The 23,241-nt window shown below is 44.6% G+C and overlaps 1 protein-coding gene across 2 annotated transcripts in view; it reads left to right on the top strand.

The window, feature by feature from the left end:
* Nucleotides 1-16,633: 16,633 nt before the first annotated feature.
* The window catches only part of DRP2 (dystrophin related protein 2), a 43,357-nt gene continuing 36,749 nt past the window's right edge, over nt 16,634-23,241 (top strand). Inside the window, exon 1 of one of the 2 annotated variants that reach the window (XM_059158014.1) lies at nt 16,634-17,047. The gene's annotated coding sequence lies outside the window, so the exon portion shown is untranslated. The remainder of the gene's footprint in view (nt 17,048-23,241) is intronic. The other variant, XM_059158015.1, reaches the window with a different exon arrangement.

The raw sequence follows: 23,241 nt of genomic DNA on the forward strand, positions 1-23,241 counted from the left end.
ATATATATTTATTTATCTTTTTTAAATGTCAGAGAGGAGTTTATATTTGTGATTTCACTTTTTAAAAAAGATTTTATTTATTTGACAGACAGAGATCATAAGTAGGTGGAGAGGCAGGCAGGGCGGGGGGAGAGCCTGCTTCCTTGAGCCGAGAGCCTGATGTGGGGCTTGATCCTGGGAGTCTGGGATCATGACCTGAGCCGAAGACAGAGGCTTTAACCCACTGAGCCACCCAGGCGCCCCTGTGATTTCACTTTTAAGATAATATGAACTACCTCCAAGTCTTGTAGTAAAAAATGCATACTGTAGTGGACATATTATATAGTACAGAAGATACTCAATGTATATTTGTTAACTTAATAAATAATTCTCCTATTGCATTCCCAATGTCATAAGTAAATCAAGAATGGAGGAAACAGAGTAGGAAGATACTCGGGAGAAGATATTTTTGAGGCTTGGCTAGTGATAACACTGTCAACCCCCACAAGAAACCCCTTACTAGCCCTATAGAGAAAAGCTTTTCTCCGAGAAAAATCCACCACCAAAGATTTCTCATGTGGAGACTTCTTTAACTCCCATTTTTTCCTCGTGTCCCTACTGGGTCTTATCTCTGAAGAAGAGTGTTTCCAATATAAATGTTAAGATCAGTCCTCATTCATTCAACAAATATTTACAGTCCTATACTTATGTATTGGTCAGTTCAGGCTATCATAACAAAATATTGTAGACTTGGTGGCTTAAACCACAGACGTTTATTTTCTCATGGTTTTGAAGGCTGGAAAGTCCAAAATCAAGGTGCTGGCTGATTCAGCATCTGTGAGAATTCTCTTCCTGATTTGCAGCCACATTATTGCTCTGTCCTCAGAAGCCTTCCCTCAGTGAATGCCCATGGAGTGGTTGGTTGGAGAGAGATGAGAGGGGAGAGCAGAGGAAAGTGGAGTGAGGAGAGAGGAAAAAGAAAGAGGGTGCAAGTAAGCAAGAGAGTACTCGGGTCTTTCTTTTCTTCTTACAGGAACACTAATCCCTTGGATCAGGGACCTACCCTTCTGACCTCTTCTAACCTTAACCTTCACAAAGGCCCTATCTTGAAATACAGTCATACTGGGGAATAGGGCTTCCACAGACAAACTTTGGAAAGATACAATCATTTAGTCCATAGCATAGGTATAGACATTGTGATGTTAGAGTGAGAAAAAAAAAGTTCCTGCTGTGGTTTGTCTCCACAGCAAGCATATAGTGTAGCAAAGTGGTTGTGGAATCACACAGGCTTAAGTTTGAGTCTGGCCGTGTGCTCTTGTACAAGTAACTTAACCAATATTTCTTTCATCTGTCTTATAAGCTCAAGAAAACAAGAGTGCCTAGTCCACTCAGTCACTTAAGAGCTATTTGTTGAGCAACTATTATGTGCATGCTATTCTGCTAGACCCATAGGGTTCTTATGAAGGGGAAAGGACATCAAAAGACATAATATTCTTAGTATAGTGTTAGTATTCCATCAATGTAGGTTATTATTACAAGGCAGAGCCTCACTGAAAATTGAATTTCAGGGCTGGCCTTCCAACTCAGCATTATTAATTCCCTCCTGGTATGCCTCTTACCTCTTAGCCCTCCCCCATCCCTGACATACAAACTCTGTATTTCCTCCTCATTTCCCTCTCTCCATTCATTTAACATCTAAGGAGTCATCCAAATTGGACACATCCATCATCTTTGGTTTTTCTCTCACTTCCCCCACAACTAATCGGTCACTTCATGGGAGCACACTGGCTCGAAAGAGCTGATAGAGCTCTTCTCAATTCCACATCTGGTGATGTCCACTTGGTAGTTTGAGATCCACTGTGGGGGAAGAATTTATACTGTGGAAATCAACAAACACTATAAATCAGGGCTTTTTTTCTCTTTTCTTTTCTGGTGTTTACCAGTATATCCCTGCTTCTTACTGTTGCTCAAATCTACCACCTTTCAGTTCCCACTACTACTGTCCTACATATGGCTCTTATTTCATATCTAACCCTTTGCTAGAGGCTCCTAAATGAACTTACCTTTGCCTTTCAAACCTCCATACTGCCATCTCAGCTCATTTTGTAAATGCGGGTTGGATGTTGTGTCATCTGCTTGGAACCCCCCATCGCCCAGAGGATTGAGTCCACCTCCTCTTTAATGTGGCATTCAATGCTCTTTACATAATCTTCCCCTCCCTACCTCGATCCAGAGAGTGTTCCCCTGCCTTGTTCCCTCTCTCTCTCTGAAAAATAAATAAATAAAATCTTTTAAAAATAAAAGTAAATAAATATTTATTTGAAAGGAAGATAGAGAGCATGAGAGCATGAGCAGGGGGAGGGGCAGAGGGAGAAGCACTCTCCCGGATGAGCAGGGAGCCAGATATGGGGCTCTATCCCAGGACCCTGGGATCGTGAACTGAACCGCAGGCAGATGCTCAACCAAGTGAGCCACCCAGGTGCCCCTCAGTAAGCAGAAATATTTGGGATATTTTGACCTTGGTGAGTTTGAATAGAAGAAAAGATGAGACAGCATAGGTTCCAAACCTGGCTCATCTCTTGTGGGAGTCAGGAAAGATGACCAGAGATTCACATAGCTGGATGAAATGGTTCCTTTGCTTTCAGCAAAATGACACCTAACCGACCCCAGACTAGCAAAGAACTTTCTGAGAATGTCTTGTAGAAGAGAAAAATAATGATAGAAAAGGACTTGGCCTCGCCTGGTCTCTGCCCTCACTGTTGGCCTTCCTACCCGAAGTAGGAGGTATGAGGAACTTGAACACAGGAATCTGGGGAGCGTATCAGTGTGTGGGTTGGTAGCTTGTTGGTGCTTCGGGTTCATTATGCTCGGTCTGCTATTGTCCTCGTTCCCTCACAATTAGATTGTTCACAAATGGTTGTTCCCCAGCCCACTGTTTCTGAGGCTCAGCCTGTCAGGGGTGGAAAACAAAAACAGGGCCTCCAAATGGCAAAAGGACTTAAGAGAAAACAGCAGAGCTGGCACAGGATTGCCCAGTGATGTTTAACCCACTGTGTGTATGTCCTTGGGCCCTCCAGTCCTGCCCTGGGGGGACCAGAGATATTTCACTGGGCTTGTTGGTGTTTAAAGACTATGGAAGCAGAGAATTTTATACAGTTCTAGCTACAATGCTACAAGAAGCAGAAGTGCCATGCATGGTTTTATGTCACTCTCTGAATTGGGCTCAAGAGGCCCTCACTCTAAGTGCTCTATGTAAAATAAAAGCAGTTGGCGCAGCTGTTATCATTGTACTCCTTGGTCTTCAATTAAGGTACAGGCAGAAAATGCAGAATATTTTTCCCACTTCAGTTTAATCGTACTTTGGAAGCAGGAAGCTCATTCACTGCTACCTTGGTGTCTCTCTTTCTTTCTTATAAGATTTTATTTATTCATTTGACAGAGAGAAAGACAGCGGGAGAGAGGACACAAGCAAGGGGGGGGTGGGAGTGGGAGAAGCAGGCTTCCAGCTGAGCAGGGAGCCCGATGTGGGGCTCCATGCGAGGTGAGGGGGCTCGATGCAAGGTGGGGGGCTCAATGTGGAACTCACTGAGGGGGGGTCTTGATGTGGAGCTCAATCTATGACCTGAGCCAAAGGCAGACATTTAACAACTGAGCCACCCAGGCACCTCAGTACCTTGGTGTCCCTTAACAAATCTTCGCACTACTGTGCACAGAGTAGATGCTTGGTACACATGAAACCAGGAATGAGATTAAAGATTCCTGCCTGACAGCCATTAGTCTGGTCAAAACACTATTCTCACCTCCGCTCTCCACCCTCCCTAGTTCCTTTTGAGCCTTGCCCCAGCCAAAGACCCTTTACCTGCGCAAAGTGGTCTGAAATCCATCCTCTCTTCTGCTGGCCCATCCATTAGATTTTCTCTTAGCCACAGTTTTGCCTTTTCTTAGGGACATGTAGGGTACCCCAACTTGCAGGACTTGCCTAGGGGAAAATGCTATGGGAAGAAAGTTGGAAAAAAAAAAAAAAAAAAAAAAGAAAGTTGGAATGACTTGTCAGGGTCTAGAGATTTCCTAAAAATCACCTGCCCTATGTCTGCATTGCGCTCTTCATCATGTGATGGAAAACAGGACTGGTAGGGGCCTGGCTGCATTAGAGGGAATCCTTTACCTTAGAACAGAATGTTATTGACATGCACTAATTTCCTCTCTGGTGCTGACATTCTTCAGAAACTTCAGTCTGTATAAGAACAGCTCTCTGGCATCCAAGTGTCATTTCCGGTGTCCCTCTTCCAATCATGGCCCCTTTCCCATCACTCTTCTCAGTACAGGCATCTTCCCCAGAGCAGTTCCAGCAATGGGCCCATGAAACTGGCTGAAGACCTATAAAATTTTATTCACATCTGTTGATCCTTGACAGGTTTGCTGTGGTTCTGTACTAGCTAAGCAACACTAGCTAACATTTATGGAATATTTTCAGTGCACCAGCCCGTGTGTGAGGCACTGCACACAGAGCTCTCATCTCATCCTCGTATCTACCCTAGGTCATGAGTAATTTCATTATTTTCATTTTAACAAGAGGGACACTAAAGTCTATAAGCAGGCCTTGGAGTCAAGATCTGAACCCTGGCAGCTGACCTCCAACAACCGTGCTGGGGACCCCAATACTATGACTAAGGTGAAGTATTAAAATTAGTAAGTGCTCAATAAATATTTGAATAATTAAATAAATGACTGGAGGTCTCTCTTTTCCAAAGGGCTTCCTCAAGGCCTCCCTCGGGCAGAATCATGTGATTTTACAGTTCCCTGGCCCATTGCTACAAGCAGGGTTTAGACAGATGGCTAAGAGCAATTATGTTGTGCTTGACATTTTTCAAGTACAATTGAGTCCTACTTCAGAAAAGTAGAGAGCAGTTCAAAAGTGAAATTACCTTCTCTGGGCTGTTGAATATGAGTTAGCTCTGCTCAGGCAGCATGGTTACCCTTAGCCACTCTCAGGAGGAAGGCTTAAGACTTGGGGAGTAGGTACCCCAAACTCACAACCTTAATAGCTGCAGCTTTCTAATGAGTAGAGGTGATGGTAAGACAGGGAGAACACCCAGAACCTCAAGTATGATCACATGATTTAAAAACAAGTATTGGGCCATTTCACCTCTCTGTGCCTCCGCAACACCATTATGGAATAGGAGCAGTCTCTCGGGCTTGCTTTCTATTTCCAAAGCAAAACCCCAAATCAAAGTACTTGTAAGACTGCAGAAGCCCTCTGAAGGCGTAACTGCTTGTGAGCATTATCTCCTGAAGTTGGGGGGTGTACTGCAAAGAGGTGTGTAATGGAAATAATTCAGGTGAAATAGCAGATTGACGAGGGGGCAGTGAGGGACTGCTGGGGTAGGATTTGCGTGTTATTGGTAAGAAGGTGGTAGTGGGGGATTATTATTCATAATGCACTTTACAGCCATTCTTCAGTGCAGTCCTACAAATTGACAGAAGACTAAAAGTAATGAGGCCAAGTCTGAAAGAGTCAGCCAGTGGGTAGTAAGTATGAATAGTCATGGAAATGAGAAAGTAACAAATAGACCTCTTGGGCCCAGTGCAGTATATCTCTAAGAGCCTTGTTCCCTGCTCTAATAGCTGTTTCCAAGAAGACTCTGACCCCATGCTAGGACTGTGGAGGGCTGGAGAGCTGGGCTGCTTGGGTGACATTTGGGGCTGCTCAACAGTGTACTTTGGGAAGGACTACATTGGGCTCGCCCCAATGCCCCTCTGTACTCCCATTGCCTTAGAACACATCTCTCATTCTACTTTGTTTGAGGAGATGTCTGTCTCCCCTATTAGAGAATGAGCATGGCTTAGTCATCTTTGTATCTTGGTTTGGTGTTGGAAACGCTTTACAGGACAGGCCCCCCCTTATGTTTCCCCCAACTCCAGGATCCAAATCAATTCAAGCTGTTCTTAGTCCCGGATGGCCTCATAATGGGCAGATCAAGCATATGCTTAGGAAACCAGCTAAATAGAGGCATTAAAGATTTTTTTTTAAAGAATTGGTTATTTGGGGGCGCCTGGGTGGCTCAGTCGGTTAAGTGTCTGCCTTCGGCTCAGGTCATGATTCCAGGGTCCTGGGGTCCATCCCAGAGTCAGTGTGGAGTCTGCTTCTCCATCTCCCTCCGCCTCTCCCCTCACTGGTGTTCTCCCCTTCTCTCTCAAATAATAAATAAAATTAAACATAGAGTTTGCCATATAAGCCAGCAATTCCATATAACCTAGCAATTCCTATACTTGGAAAAACTGAGAACATATGTGTGTACAAAAACTTGTACACAAATATTCAGAGCACAAGAGAGGACACAAGCAAGGGGAGTGAGAGAGGGAGAAGCAGGCTTCCTACTGAGCAGGGAGCCCAATGTGGGGCTCGATGTGAGGTGGGGGGGCTCAATGCAGGGCTCAATCCCCTAATGACTAATAACCTAATAGCCCTAATAAACTAATAAGCTAATAAACTAATAACCCCAAAGTGGAAACAACACAAATGTCTACCAAATGAGGAATGGATTAAGTAAAATGTGGTCTATCCATGTAGTGGAATAGCATTCAGCCATAAATTGGAATGAAGTACTGATACATGCTATAACATGTGAGAACCTTGGTAATGTTAAGCCAAGTCAAAGAAGCCAGGCACGAAAAACCACATATTGTATGATTCCATTTATATAAATGTACAGAACAGGAAAACCTACACAGACGGGAAGTAGATTAGTGGTTGTCTAGGGCTGAGAGGGAGCTGGGAGTGACTGATATGGGGTTTTGGCAGGGGTGGGTAGTGATGAAATTGTTCTCAACTTGCTTGTGGTGATGGCTGCACAACTTCAAATATACTAGGAGTCATTAAATTGTATACTGGTTTTTCCCCCCACATTTATTTACTTGAGAGAGAGAGAGAGCCCACAGAGGGAGAGGGAGAGGCAGGCTCCCCACTGAGCAAGGAGCCCAAAGCAGGGGCTTGATCCCAGAATCCTGAGATCATGACCTGAGCCAAAGGCAGAGGCTTAACGACTGAGCCACCCAGGCATCCCTAAATTGCATACTCTTCAAGAGTGAATCATATGTCAATAAAAAAGAATTACAGTAATAATTATGGGAAAGATCAGATTTTTGTTGAGCTACCTTACACTTCTTTTACAGGTCGGTATTATTTTTATTTTGAGTTATATATGGGTGTGTGAGGTTTATAACATAATCTCTTTGGTGCTTTGGGTTTCTAAATATCTTGATTTGGCCTTGATAGACTCTAGCTGCCTGTCAACTGTCACACAGAATCTTCCCCTCTGCCTTCCCCTTCAAAGCCGTTTGCCCTGTGTCTCCTACCTGTCTGGTGATTAGAATGAAAGTGATAAACTAATGAGGATAATGTATAGTGACTGAAGAGATCAGTTATATTTGGAGAGATGCCTTAACCTGAAAGAAGTGATTAAGAGGGAACCATAGGCCTTGAGGCAGGGCCAGTGTGGGAAGTCATTTTGGTTAGTAATAGCATTTCAATCCTCCTTAAATCATACCAAGTTGGTACCTATGGACTCTACCCACTTCTGTAAGATTGAATTTAAGACTAAAGCTGAGGGGAGGCTAGAGTTTGACTGGTTATTGGCTGAACAACACTGTGTGAGGCATCCTTTTATCACTGACAGTTTCTCACCTGGAACTTTTAATTTTGCCTCTGCCAGGCAAGTATCTTGCCTTTCTTCTGTGTGCTGCAGGGAGCACACTAGCAGATGTCAAAGATTGATGGTCTTGTCTTTTAGGCCCAGGCTTACTTTAGATTCCAAAGCAAATTAAATTTAAAAGTATTTCAGAGTATCTCCGAAAGGGGCCTCTACCTGTTGGTTACCAAGGTACTGGCCAGATGTTATGCCGCTATAAGCTTCTGAATGCACTGAGAAGTGATTTCTAGGATGTGCCCTACTTTTTTTTTTTTAAAGATTTTTATTTATTTATTTGACAGAGATCACAAGTAGGCAGAGAGGCAGGCAGAGAGAGGAGGAAGCAGGCTCCTCACTGAGCAGAGGGCCTGTTGTGGGGTTCGATCCCAGGACCCTGGGATCATGACCTGAGCCGAAGGCAGAGACTTTAACCCAGTGAGCCACCCAGGTGCCCTGGATGTGCCCTACTTTTAATATTGAGGCCCCGTCTGGAAGGAGAGAAGTTGGAAGAGCATCAGCATTGGGAGTTGGCTGGGGTTGGGACAGAATCCCAGCTTGTGTTTCTTATCAGTTTAATACACTTGAACAAGTTACTTAACATTGCTGAGCTGTAGTTTCCTTGTTCGAAGAGTTGGGAACACGAATCCCTACCACACCAAGTGGTTGGGAGAATCACAGGAGGTAACACATGACAAGTGTCTTACACTGTGTTTGGCCCAGAGTATGAGTTCAAAAAATGTTAGTTCCCTTCCACTCTCAATGCAGGTTCCAAGCAAGAGATGCCTATCTTGCCTCAGCAACTTCAACATAATCAAAGTAGAAATCAGTAGCTGTTCTGTTTAGCCTAGAAAACCAGTAGTTCGTTTTGCACTGTATATCTGGAGTCTCATATGTAAATGTTGCTCGTACATGCACATGTGTCTAGCATTCTGGCCAGGTGGATGGGAAGATTGATAACATGAGGGATGATTAATAAGACTCTGACTGCCTTGTTGGTATGCCCTCTTAAAGCACCATAATATCTGATCTATCATGGAAACAGGAGCTAATTACATCCCTGGCACTGCTTCCTTTGCTATAATCTACTCTGGGTCTTGATGTCTTCTTCTTTTTTTTTAGTTTTTATTTAATTCCAGTTGGTTAACATACAGTGTAATATCAGATTCTTGGGTCTTCATGTCTTCTGAAGATTGGAAAATCACTAGGACCTTGAAGCAATAGAAATAACAATCTTTTATATTTGAACAACAGTTCACAATTTCAATATATTCAATATATGTTCCTGTTCATTATCCTGGTTTGATTCACATCCTAACCTAACCTGTGAAAAGGGCAGATACTATCCTCTATCTAGAAGAGTTAAAAAAAAAAAAAGCCCATGACTCAAAAAGGTTAATAGCAATACAGTAGCAAAATTGGGATTAGAACCTTTGTCTTCTGACCCCTGATTCAGTGTTCTTTCCACTTTAACTGTAACTGAAATGGTTTTGGCCTAAATGGAATATATTTGAAAACAAACAGAACATAATATTTGGTTATATAACATCCCAGCTGCTGGCTCTGATTTAAGCAAAAGCTTTAAGAACAGTAAAAGAGGATGGAAGGTAACCAAGTGTGTAAGATGAGTTCTGCATTTTGAGACGTTCAACAAAAGCTGCAGAGGATGCTCAGAACATTGACTAGGACAACACTGAGACTTCAGTTCTCTGTCTTGTCATGCCTTTGCTTTAGTCCTTGTCAACCCCAATGACAAAATCCCTTTTCAGCCATGTGCCCTGACACTCCTAATGGTTCCTCCAACTTATCTCCTCATTTCCTGCTTCCTTGTCTATGTCATACACACTTGATGAAACCCCTCCTCTTTCTGTCTGACTCATTCTCACATCCCAACTTCTGAGGAATTTCACCTTCATCTGTCCCTCTACTTAACCCTTTTGGTTTTGTTGCATGAAATCCCCCATTCGTTAGAAGCAATTTTTGCTAGATAAAGTGGTAAAAACCACTCAATGAATAACTGACAGAGGTTTATTCTTCTTATTTTGGGGGAGGGAGGGGCATAAGGAGTCAGGGAGAGAGATTCTTTTTTTTTTTTTTAATTTCTTTTCAGCGTAATAGAATTCATTGTTTTTGCACCACACCCACTGCTCTATGCATTACATGCCCTCCATAATACCCACCACCTGACTCCCCCAACCTTCCACCCCCCGCCCCTTCAAAACCCTCAGATTGCTTTTCAGAGTCCATAGTCTCTCATGGTTCACCTCCCCTTCCAATTTCCCTCAACTCCCTTCTTCTTTCCATCTCCCTATGTCCTCCATGTTATTTGTTATGCTCCACAAATAAGTGAAACCACATGATAATTGACTCTCTCTGCTTGACTTACTTCACTCAGCATAATCTCTTCCAGTCCGTCCATATTGCTACAAAAGTTGGGTATTCATCCTTTCTGATGGAGGCATAATACTCCATAGTGTATATGGACCACATGTTCCTTATCTAGTCGTCCATTGAAGGGCATCTTGGTTCTTTCCACAGTTTGGCAACTGTGGCCATTGCTGCTATAAACATTGGGGTACAGATGGCCCTTCTTTTCACAACATCTATATCTTTGGGGTAAACCAGAGGAGTGCAATTGCAGGGTCATAGGGAAGCTCTATTTTTAATTTCTTAAGGAATCTCCACACTGTTCAGGGAGAGAGATTCTTAAGCAGGCTTAAGAACCATGCCCGTGCAGAGCCCGACAGGGAACTCAGTCTCATGATCCTGAGAAGATGACCTGAGCCCAAATCAAGAGTCGGATGCTCAATGGACTGAACCATCCAGGATTCCCAGAGGATATTATTCTTATCTTCTGCATTTTCTTCCTTTTTAAAAGATTTTATTTATTTATTTGACACATAGAGAGAGAGAACGAGAGAGGGAACACAGCAGGGGGAGAGGGAGAGGGAGAAGTAAGCTCCCTGCTGAGCAGGGCGCCCCGAGCCTTGATCCCAGGACCCTGGGGTCATGACCTGAGCTGAAGGCAGATGCTTAATTGCTCAGCCACCCAGGTGCCCCCCTTCTGCATTTTCTTAATGCTGCTTTTTACTTCCCAGCCTGACCTAAAACCTGGGAATTCTTTGCCCTGATGATTTTACTTCCCTCTAAATCCTCTCCATCTTGTTTGTAAAAATAGTCTTGACAGGGCACCTGGGTGGCTCAGTGGGTTAAAACCTGCCTTCGGCTCAGTTCATGATCTCAGGGTCCTGGGATCGAGGACTGCATCAGGCTCTCTGCTCAGCGGGGAGCCTGCTTCCCCCTCCCCCCTCTCTGCCTGCCTCTCTGCCTCCTTGTGATCTCTCTCTCTGTCAAATAAATAAATAAAATCTTTAAAAAAAACAGTCTTAACACGGTTGCGTGTGTGGTGGTAGGGGGTAGGTGTGAGGGGTCCTTTCTCTAGTAGGGAAGCATTCTTCTCACTTCTCAGCTCATAGAAGTCAGTAAAATTCCTACTCCTCACATGTTTTTAGACAGCAGGGAAAGTGTCAGGGGCAAGGAAAAGACTGAAGATGAAAACAAGAGAAAAAAAATTTATGGAAAAAGTCCCAGAGGAGATAGGAAGTGGATGTTGTGAGATCATGAGCAGAGGTTATGGACTTTAAGGAGGGGGGAAATGGGGGTTTGTTTTGTCTGGGGATGTTAGAGGGGGAAAAAAACTGGAAGAAATTCTGAGGTTCTGAGGTAGAAAAGAATTTGTAGGAGTAGCTCCTACCTTCTCAGTAAAGGAAGAATGGAGATTATTTGCTGAAGTAGGTGGGCTTAGGTTGGGGAGAAACAATTTGAAGTAGTTTTAGTGAATGTGGTCAGGGAGCCAATGAATAAGGTTGTGGAATGACAGTAGGGATAACCTAAACTATTTTTTCCCCCTTCAATCCCCCACCAAAGGACGGAAAAGCTATTCACAGTTTATTTCTCTTAAGACTATTAGCAAGTAGTAAGGCTAGGAAGAGATGATAAAAGAAGAGGATCATATGACGAAGATCCACTGGAAGAGGGTACTGGTTCTTTTTTTTTAAGATTTTATTTATTTGACAGAGACAGCGTGCAAAAGCACAAGCATGTAGAGAGGCAGAGGGAGAGAGAGAGAGAGAGAGGGAGAAGCAGGTTGTTTGCCGAGGAGGGAAACTCGCTGTGGGACTCCATCCCAGGCCCCTGGAATCATGACCTGAGCTGAGGCCAGATGCTTAACCAACTCAGCCACTGTGCCCTGAGAGGGTACTGTTTCATCCTCCCGCCAGCTGCTCTGCTTCAGGCCCCCAGCAGATGAATACCTGCAACTGTGTCCTCCAATTCATCCTTCATTGCACTTACCATCCTATTGAAATGAATGCCATCAGAATAATATTTATTTAATTTTTAATTTTTTTAAGAATTTATTTATTTATTTGACAGAGATCACAAGTAGACAGAGAAGCAGGCAGAGAGAGAGAGAGAGTGTAGGGAAGCAGGCTCCCTGCTAAGCAGAGAGCCCGACGTGGGGCTCGATCCCAGGACCCTTAGATCATGACCCGAGTCAAAGGCAGAGGCTTTAACCCCCTGAGCCACCCAGATGCCCCAGAATAATATTTTTTAAAGATTTTATTTATTTTTGAGGTGCCTGGATGGCTCAGTCGTTAAGCGTCTGCCTTCAGCTCAGGTTATGATCCCATGGTCCTGGAATCGAGCCCTGCGTCGGGCTCTCTGCTTGGCAGGAAGCCTGCTTCTCCCTCTCCCACTCCCCCTAATTGTGTTCCCTCTCTTGATGTTTCTCTCTCTGTCATAAAAATAAATAAAATCTTTTTTAAAAAGGTTTTATTTATTTTTTGACACAGAGAGAAGGAGACAGCGAGAGAGGTCTCTATCCCAGGACCCTAGGATCATGACCTGAGCTGAAGGCCGATTCTTAACCGAGCCACTCAGGTGCCCTAGAATAATATTTCTAAAACATAAGTTTGGTTGTGCTGCTTGCTTTTGAAAATTATCTTGTGTGATCCTTAGCATGGTATTCTAGCAACTTCTTGTGTGCTTTCGTAGCTTCATCTCCTGCCACCTCCCATTTCTAACCTATATCCCTATCTTAACTTAGCAATACTTAACTAGTACTTGTAGTCCCTTAGCAAGCCAAGTTCTTTGAGCTTTGTGCCTTGGCACACGCTTTCTCTCAACCTACCGAGAAATGCCCGACCTATCCTTGTCCACCTAGCAGAGTCCTGCTTATGGCCCAAACTACTTTGATTTTTTTCTCTGCCCTCCTCAGGAAAATAGTTAAACTAGCCTATGTGCTTGCTCTGATTTGTTCAGATGTCCCCTGGGTGAGAAAGAGCCTCCTTGGGGCTTAAATGTCAGAGTGGACTTATCTTTCTAGTTGGTTAGGAAAGATCTTACTTCTTCTGCCACACAACTAGAAACTCTGTCTCTCCTATCACCCTCCAGGATATGAAACACACAACTCTTCTCCAAATGCTTCAGGAGATCAACAACGGTAAAGTATGTACCTTCGGTAGCCTGTGAGATGGCACATAGTGAAAAGCCCACAGAAACTGAGCAAGTTGACCAAATACAGGAGTGCTAAGCAAGGTGACCAAATACAGGGAAGTAGAGAAGTACTGTAGGCTATGTGGGAACCATGGCAAACCAGAGAACTCCATCCCATCTCAAGGTCATTGGTCTTTTCCTTTTAATACTCCATGCATGGTCTTAACTATTTCTTTCTTTTTTTTTTTTTTTAAAGATTTTATTTATTTATTTGACAGAGAGAGATCACAAGTAGGCAGAGAGGCAGGCAGAGAGAGAGGAGGAAGCAGGCTCCCTGCTGAGCAGAGAGCCCGAGGCGGGGCTCGATCCCAGGACCCTGAGATCATGACCTGAGCCGAAGGCAGTGGTCTAACCCACTGAGCCACCCAGGCGCCCCCTGGTCTTAACTATTTCTTTAAAATTTTTATTTATTTATTTGTCAGGGAGAAAGAGAGAAAGAGTGAGAAAGCACAAGCAGGGGGAGTGGCAGAGGGAGAAGCAGACTCCCCTGAGCAGAGAGCCTGATATGGGGCTTGCTCCCAGGATCCCAAGATCATGACCTGAGCTGAAGGCAGATGCTTAACTGACTGAGCCACACAGGCATCCCTCTTTATTTTTTCAATAAGATTTTATTTATTTATGAGAGAGAGAATGAGAGAGAGAGAGAGTGCGGGCAGGGGGAAGAACAGAGAGAGAGAGGGAAAAGCAGATTCCACGCCAAGCGTGGAGCTTGACGCGGGGCTCAATTCCAGGACTCTGAGATCAGACCTGAGCCAAAACCAACAGGCAGACACTCAACCAAAGGAGCCACCTAGGTGCTCCTTAACCAATTTCTTTAGTGGGTCCTCTTCACTTGGAATTCTTCAGAGAGAGAGAACTCTGGCTTCTATGGTCCCTATGTCTGTAACCAAAGGAAGGGAGAAAGTTTAAGTAGAGGAAATAGCTTGAGAAAGGCACAAAGGATGGAAAAACTATCTGGAGAACTCTTGTGCCCTAGTCACATTTGTCTCAGTGACCTGCCTATGCCTGGCTGCTCCTAGATGAATGGAATCAGTGGTTCATCAGGTGGACATTGTTCAGAGAGATCTAGGATAAGTCTTAACCTCCATAACACATTAGGCGTGTAACCTTGGACAAGTCCTTTAACCTTACTATGTCACAGTGCTTTACCTGTAAAGTTGGGGGGCATAAGAAAAGCTATTTTAAGTGTGTTGTGAGGATAAAATGAGCAAATAATGTGTGCAAAGCACTTCAAACAGTGCCTAGCTTATAGTATATGCTCAATAACGTTAACCATTATTATCATTACTAGTATAATCTAATAGCTAGCTGATAATGGCCTAATGTTTTTTGTCTCATAGGTAACATTCCCATTTTCACAGGAGCCATTGGTGCCATAAACAGAAATAAGGAGGGGAGGATTTTCCATCATGATGAGGTCAGTAGGAAAGAGATTTGGGGAAACCTTTTCTTATACCCCTTAAAACAAACTCTGCGGGCTTATTTTTACAGGGGCAGGTACTGTCCTTTTGTGTCTGCAGCCTGAATGATTTCTCTTGAGGTAGAAAAAGAAAAGGGTTATTCCAAGGGCCGCTTGTGATCTGGATAAGGCCGCTTGCAGTCCAAGTGGGAGCAAGCACCAGGAGCTCACTTTCCTTCTTCCTTCTAGACCCAGACTATGGTTTTCTTTGGCCTACTGGTGAGCTAGTGCCTGGCTGAGTAGTGAGTCAGGTTCCCATGGATTTGGTGTATGTCTGTTGTAGTCATTCTGCATCTGTGCAAGCCCAAATAATTTCTCAGAGTGTTCCCTCTGGGCTTTCTTCAAGCCAACTCTCCTTTCCAGGGCATACCAAGTCACTTGTAAAGGACTCCTGGGACCCTAGGTCTGGATGGTGTTGAGAAGCCCAGCAAGCTGCCATGGCTGAGACTGTGGCTGGGACTCAGGGCCAGTCCCAGGTTAGGTTGGGTAGCTAAGAAATGCTCCGTTGAGGGTATGTAGATTGAGAAGCCGGATGTCTTTCCAAAAGTTCCTTCAGAAATGAAAGGCCCTTTCTGCACCTGCATGGGGGCCTGGCTGCTACTGCTTTGGCCAAGCACAAGGGACCACTCACACAGCTATGAAATCCTATGTGTGTGGGGGGATTAAGGGGGACAGTGGGTTCCCATTTTGTTTGCTTGTTTTATAGAGATTCGTTAAACTTGTACTGAAACCAGCAGCTGAAGTTTTTAAAAAATTTCATCTCAAAAGAAAACACACACATAGCTTATACACTAATTATTTCCTACTGAGGATTTTTAATAACAATAATAATAATTCTCAGTCCCTGTAGACACTTTGTAAACACTAGACACAGGTCCTTTGCGCCAGGGTATGAATGTGTGCTCTGATCTACATTCCAGTACCATCAGAGCTTATAGAACTTTTAGATGCAAATCACTGAAGTTAAGCAACACCGCCCCACCCCCACCACCAAACCAGTCTTTCTCTCTTTCATGTACCCTGTTCTCAGAAGTGGAAGGAGGAAAGAAGAATGTTTCTCTTATCCTTTGCCCTGGCCTGGAGCTGCTAGAGCTCTACATATGAGTATGTTTGTGTAGAAGGATGAGGATCGTGGCTTTTTTTTTTTTAAAGTTTATTTATTTATTTGAGAGAGAGAGAGAGGGAGAGAGAGCAAGCTTGTGTGTGAATGAGCACACAAGCAGGGGGAAGGGGAGAAGCAGGCCCCTTGTGGAGCAGGGAGCCTAACATAGGGCTCCATCCCAGGACCCCAGGATCATGACCTGAGCCCAACAGACACTTAACACCTGAGCCACCCAGGCACCCCTGGCGATGGTGACTTTTTGACTGCTATTCAATCCATCCATCCATCCCATTTACTCATTTAACAAATACTAAGTAACCTACTAGGTGCCAGGCACTCTGTAAAGGGCTATAATATTCTCTGTCCCTTTAGTGGATTTTCCAGCTTCTTTCAGGGTATTTGGGCCTTATACCCTCTTCTCTTCAACAGGGGTGATTGAGGAGTAAGGGGCTGGTATGGACAGAAGGAGGGAGAATGACTGTGATAGTTGCTGAAGAGAGGCATGGAGGAAATATATTTTCTCCAGTCATTCAAGGTCCCCTTTTTTTCCCTCATTGTGGAGGTGTTTTTCTCTACGTAGCTCTAACAGGGGTGAGCAGAGAACTTTGGGGGTGACTGGAGGTCCACCCTGGCCCAAGACTGTACCTTGGGTACCAGTGACAATTCTAGAGCACAGTGTTTCAACCTCCAACACAGAAACCGAATCCTGGACTGGTTACTGAGGGACCCTGCCAGCGGCTGGCTCCAAAGTTGGCTCTGGCTCTGGGCTAGATTTGTGGAAGTTGGGGCCCAGGCTCCTCACTCAGCCGCTTGTATTGATCTCCGGGCCTCTTTTGTCTCCTCCTCCCCAGTGGAAGCCTCTCCCCCTCTCCCTGTCTCCCCCTCTGCCTCTCAGCCTCTTCCGCTTTCCTCCTCTGCTTCTAATGAATTGAAATCTCTGAAGAGAGCCGGGAAGGCTCTGGTAGTTTTACAAAACTGTCCTTGCTCTTTTTGCCTTTGCCCAGTCAAGGGTATCTTTGCCCGAGGTCGGAGCGATGCTGTGAGTCCCAATGTGATTGCATAGCAACACACAGCGGCTCGCAGAGGGGAGGAGGAGAGAGAAAGAGAAGAGGGCAGGAAGGTGGGAGAGACGAAGGGAGAGTGTGCATACAGCAGCTGTCGGCATCCCTGTCTCAGGGACTTCTTTGCTGATTCACAGAGGCAGCCCGGCGCCAGCCTCCCAGCTCCCAGTTGCAGCCTGCTCCTCAGACCTGCCGGAATCAGAAGGTAGGCCACGGAGAAACGATTCCCCAGCCTCGCCCTTTTTCGGCAGGCTGAGGGGGAAATGACTGAGGGAAGGCAAGCTCCAGAGATACTGTGTGTGTGTGTGTGTGTGTGTGTGTGTGTGTGTGTGTGTCTCCTCTCCTGCTGCCTGCATGTGCCTTTGGGGGAAAACTTGCATTTAAAAAAATGCCCACAATGAAGTAGCTACTGCTTGGATTGGGAGGGGGTGGGGGGAGAAAAGGTGCCCAGGAACAACAGAAACTCAAACCAATTTGAGCAACTAATGAATAAGAAGAAGGTCCACAGTTTGCTTCTTAGAGAGGAGAGGGCTATCATTTGTTTCCATGTTTGCTGGCTTGTTTGTTCATTTGTGTTTGTTCTCAATGACATGCTTTTTGTCCAAGGGTGGATTTCCTGGTGGGAGGGAAGGGAAGGGGTGTGGAAAGCCCAGGCTGAAAAGGGAGGAGGGAGGAACCCTGGGACCTCAGAGCAGGTTTCCTGAGCAAATGAATGTCTAGTCGGCAGACAGGACACAGGAATGCCTCCCTGGAGTAAACTGGGCTCTGCCTTGGGAGCTGGGTGTTGAAGGCACATCCTAATCTCCGCCCTTACTTCCTGGTTCAATTCATCTTCTCTGTGGCATTTTCCCCTTTGCTTCTTCCCTTAGTCGGTCCCCCCCCCCCCCCCCGCCCCACACCGCCACCACAATCAGGAGGTACCTCTCCACTCTTGAGACCATAGCTTGGCGTGCTTGCAGTGAGGCTCACCTGTCCTGAAGTCAAACACCCTGTTCCTTCTGGGCTCCTTACCTTTCCTGGCACCAGGCCCAACACCCCAGCCTGGTAAGTGTGCCTGAGACTGTGTGGGTAGCTAAGGTTTCTCCTGCCTGTGGTAAGCGGACAGGGCCAGGCCTCCTGGGTTTTGGGTTCAAGCAGGTGGCCAGGCTGGACTGGGATGAAGTAGCCGCTGCGTGTTTCCATCTAGAGCATAGTGCATGCCGAATGGAAGAGAACATACTTTTCTCTTACGTTCTTTTTTTGATCATTCAAGAGAACTGAAAGTCTTTAGAAAGCTCTAGGTCTAGTTCACCTGAGTTCCTGACTTTTCCAAAAGGAATCCTTGTTTCTAGATTAAAGGCCCTCAGGTAAATCACCTTTTATTTATTTATTTTTAAAGACTTTATTTATTTATTTGACAGAGAGAGACACAGAGAGAGAGGGAACACAAGTAGGGGGAGTGGGAGAGAAAGAAGCAGGCTTCCTGCTGAGCAGGGAGCCCGATGTGGGCCTCTATCCCAGGACCCTGGGATCATGACCTGAGCCGAAGGCAGCTGCTTAAAGGCTGAGCCACCCAGGCGCCCCAGTAAATCACCTTTTAAAAGGCCCTGTGAGAACCACCAACCTCAGGAGATTTTTTTCCCTCCCTCCGGGATTTGGATGGGAAGATGGTTCCAGAGAACTTGGGAGCCTTCTAAGGAAACCCTTCCTGAAAAGGAGGTGCGGTGAGTCAAAGTGATAAGTATTCTGTCCCCCAAAGAAGACAGAGCCCCTCTTTTCCTGGGTGGGTTCACCTCTTCCTTGCAGTCTGGCTTCCTACAAACTCTTGCTGGGGGGAAGAAGATACATGGAAAGTTGTTTCCCCAGTCATTCTGCTCTCTTGCCAAGTCTCTCTGGAGCTCTGCGCCAGAGCACCCTTCAGTTCCAAAACCACCCAGAGGAGGAAGTATGGCTCGAAGCAGCAAACTTAGCAAAAGCCCAAGAGCCAGAATTAGAGAGTGTATCTGGGATGCAGCACTTCTAAGTATAGATTCCCCAGAAGTTTCTGAGGTTCTATCTGCCCCAGTGCCAGATAGGAGGGGCTCTCCCTCACGAAGCCCAAGCAGATATCCTTCCAAACTTGCCAGGGACAATCAGGAGAAACCCACTCTATGGGAGCTATACCATGCGACGACATTCCTCCCTTATAAGGGATTCTAAACACACATCCGCAACTGAAATAGCAAGTGAGACAAATCCCTTCTAGGACAGCACTAACCACACTGATGTCTCACAGAACGCTGTTCTGAGAGAATGTTAATAGATTCTGTTTTAAAATAAGGAGTGGTGGTGGTGGTGGTGTGGGGGTGCATTCTGTGGTCCAATAATTTTTTTTTGGAAAACGCTTCAAGACCGAATTCTCCTCCTAAGAGAGTCACAGTGTATATAAGCATAACAAAAAGGCTCTGAGCCGGACTGCCATAAATAAATCCGTTTAATTTTGTTTAACGCAGCAGCTCGCAAACGGATTTGACCAAGGAACGCTCTTCTACATGGAAATCCCTTCAGAATCTTGCAGACACAGTTTTGGGAATTGCTGCTCAAAAACACAAAGCCAGACAAACAAAGAAAGAAGCTGGGAGAATTTGTCACGTGGAAAAAACTTAATAAGATAATCTAGTCCAATTCTGCCTTTTTCAATGAGAGAGAAACTAATAGATGCATCAAATTGGTCTCCTAGGCAAAGCTAATGAGTATCTGAGAGTGTGGAACCCTCATCTCCTGATTCTCAGTCTCTAGGGCAGCTTCTACAGCAGGTTCCCTCCTGTGAAATTAGTCCCAGGAAAATGGAACAGGTTGAAGGGATAATCTTGTCATTTGGAGGGCAACATGGGTATCTTACACATTTCTTTTAGTATTTTGTAACATCTGAAAAGTGTGGATTCTCTTCAGCATGGGATTTGTTGCATTCTTTCAACCAATGTGCTGTGAAAATTTTGTCTCTGCCAAAAAGATACAGAGAATAACGTAAAAAGAATCAGAATGCCCACCACCCAGCCTAAGAAGAAAACATCACCAGTAGAATTGAAACCCTCTGTCTGTCCTTCTATGGTTAAAACTTCCTCCTCCCCACACCACCTCCCTCTGAATTAACCACTGTGTCCCGCATTTGGTACTTATGATTCTCATGCACTTATATATACTTTTGCTACATACATATGTGTCTTTAAACAGCAGAACCATTTCTTTGCATGGTTACATTTGTGTTATATTTGCAGTGTTACCTTTGTGAATCATCCGTGTTGGGACATGTGACTCTAGGTCACTTACTTTTTTCACTACTGTATAACATTCCACTTAATGAATATGCCATAATTTATTCATCCATTCTGCTGTTTATGGACATTTAGGCTGTTTCCAGTTTTTGGCTCACAGCTCAAGCTATCCTTATCATTCTTTTGTAGATATTCTTATGTGACTGTTGCTATTGGGTATATATCTAGAAAGGAATTGTCCCATCACAGTGTATGAAAATATTCACCTTCGAGAGATACTGTCAAATTGCTCTTCAAATTGGTTGACTAACTTATACTCCCACCAGCAGTGTTTAAATGTTTCAGATGTGTTGCATTAATTGGGCTTAGAATAAAATGCTCCCCATGGGGATGGATCTCTGATTCTTTTCACTGGAGAATACACTTCATCTTGAAATTCCTTGACAACTATGTGTTCTCAGGAACACATTTCATTCTTTCTGTTTGTAAGTGAGGGGTTTGGGGGCACTTGGGTGCCTCAGCCAGCCAAGCATCTGCCTTCAGCTGAGGTCATGATCCCAGGCGCCTGAGATCGAACCCCCTCATCAGTGGGATCGAGCCCCGCATCCAGTTCTCCACCCAGCGAGGAGCCTGCTTCTCACTCTCCATTTGCCATTCTCCCCCTGCTTGTGCTCTCTGGCTTTATCTCTTTGTCAAATAAAGAAATAAAATCTTAAAAAAAATAAATGAGGGGGTTGGACTAGATAATCTCTAAGGCTCCTTCCAGTTTGACACTCCGAGTCTCCATGATTTATTCATTAAGTGAGAGCATTTGAAGCAGAACCTCAGTTTTTTGCTACATTGCAAGAATTATTTTAGGAACACATAACAAGGTTCAGTACCAGTGAGATGTGTGTCTTCTATCTTGGTGCCATGCTGTCAGGTAGAAAGGCAATGCTGTGAGAGAGGACGCCATCATTCATTGTTACCTCAGGTTGGAGAGAGGAATCTATAGCACATGGGAAGGGGGTCTTCTTCCCACTACTGTGTTCTTTGCCAAACTTCTCGTGATTTAAAAGTCTTCACTATTTATTTTCCTCCCAAGAATAATAAACACTTGGTATAGAATACATATAAATGTATGTGTATGTATCTATGTATATATATGTTTGTATGTATATATACATACGCAAGATATATAAAGTCTAAGGGAGAGTCCCCCTCACACAACTCTCCAGAAATACTGTTACTGAGCGGTTTTGTGTCTCCTTGCAGGTTTTCTTTCTATGCATATGCTCATGTAGATGTTTTTCAAAAGCTTTTTGCATAATTGGTGCTCTCTCAGACATATGATTCTGAACTTTTCTTTTATCTAAAATATGTATCTTCAATATCTTTTCACATCAGTATATATAGATCTCTCTCTCTCTTTTTAAAAGATTTTATTTATTCATTTGAGAGAGAGAGAGCACAAGCAGGAGAGGCAGAGGGAGAGGGAGAAGCAGACTCCCCCCCTGAGCAGGGGGCCCGACGTGGGGCTCAATCCCAGGACCCCGGGATCATGACCTGAGCCGAAGGCAGACACTTAACCTACCAGGTGCCGGATCTACCTCTTTTTAACAGCTACATAATATTTCATTTCATGAGTGGCTGTAGAAATAGGTAAAATGTGAGTACTTACTAGATGTCAGAAAGTATGAATGAACTCCTTGCAACCAGGCTATGAGGTAGGTCTTTTTCTTATCCCTGGTTTACAGATGCAGGGACTGATGCACTGTAAGGTCAGGGGGCTTGTCTAAATCTGTGCTGAAGAGTAGTGGAGGCAGGATGCAAATCTGGGTGTCCTGGCTCAGAGCCCACACCCTTGCCTGTCACACTGTGCCACCTCTCTGACAATAGCCCACTTAACCAGTCCCCTGGTAATGACCACTTGAATTGACTGCAGAGTTTTGTGATTGCAAACAATACTGCAGCAGATACCCTCACCCATTTCTGCAAGTATTTCTGTAGGATAGATGCCTAGACTTCTCTAGTTCCTAGGGGGAAAGACTTTATTTGTTCATTTAAAAAAATATCTACTGAGTTCTAAGGCACAGGAGGAGCTCAGAGGTCAGACTAGGAGAGTTGACCAGAATTTTACTTCTCGGATGTCCTAGGAAAGTCACTGAAAAGCTGTGTAGGGTTTACCAGCTGGGTGATCCCCCAAATCCCAGACTCACTGCATCCTCTTAATTGCTTGTGTCTTTGCCTGGGTGGGAAACAGCCTAGTTAAGTGCTTGGGCTTCCACCTGGTGGTCCATAACCCCCCCCCCCCCAAAAAAAAATCTCTGCTTGCTAGAGGTGCATGATTACAGTGCCTCAGTGCTTGGGTTCTAGAAGTTCCAAAGGCAGAATAGTGTTCACAGTGAAGAACTTGTGCTCTGGGACACTTTTGCCTCAGATACAAATCCCAGATCCTCATCCCATAATTCACAGTATCACTTTGAACCATTTACTTACTGCCTCTGTTTCTCTGCCCAATGAAGACAATAGCAACCACTTCATGGGGTTGTCAAAAAAATTAAATGAGTTGATTCTATAGACTGATTAGTTAATGATATAAAACATGCAGTACAATGAGTTTTAACTGTTCTTATTTATCTGGCTGTGGAAAAGCCACTACACTAATCTTTACAGAAAACAGTTGAAGATGTCCACGGCATGTTGGTGAGGAGTGGGAAGGGAGGGAGGAAGTGGCTGTTAAGTAGCTAATATATTGACAGGGTACAAAAGTATGTTCAGTACAAACTACATCTCTTGCAGGTGGCCCAGGGCTTTTGTGGGTGTGGGTAATTATTCTGTTTTTCAACCCAAGCAGTGACTATATGGGAATTTGCTTTATGATATTTCAGTATATTTTACACATCTGCCTTATGCATGCACTCTTTGTAAGTATATTATATTTCTCAGGTTTAAAAAGAGAGAAAATCCATGGGTGCCTGGGTGGCTCGTCAGTTAAGTGGCTGCCTTCAGCTCAGGTCATGATCTCGGGGTCCTGGGATCGAGCCCCATGTCAGGCTCCCTGTTCGGTGGAGAGCCTGCTTCTCCCTCTTCCTCTGCCTGCTGCTCTGCCTGCTTGTGCTATCTCTCTGTCAAATAATTTTAAAAAAATCTTTAAAAAACATAAAAAGAGAGAAAATCCCAAAAG

Source organism: Mustela lutreola, chromosome X (assembly GCF_030435805.1).
Source record: "Mustela lutreola isolate mMusLut2 chromosome X, mMusLut2.pri, whole genome shotgun sequence".
NCBI lineage: Eukaryota > Metazoa > Chordata > Mammalia > Carnivora > Mustelidae > Mustela > Mustela lutreola.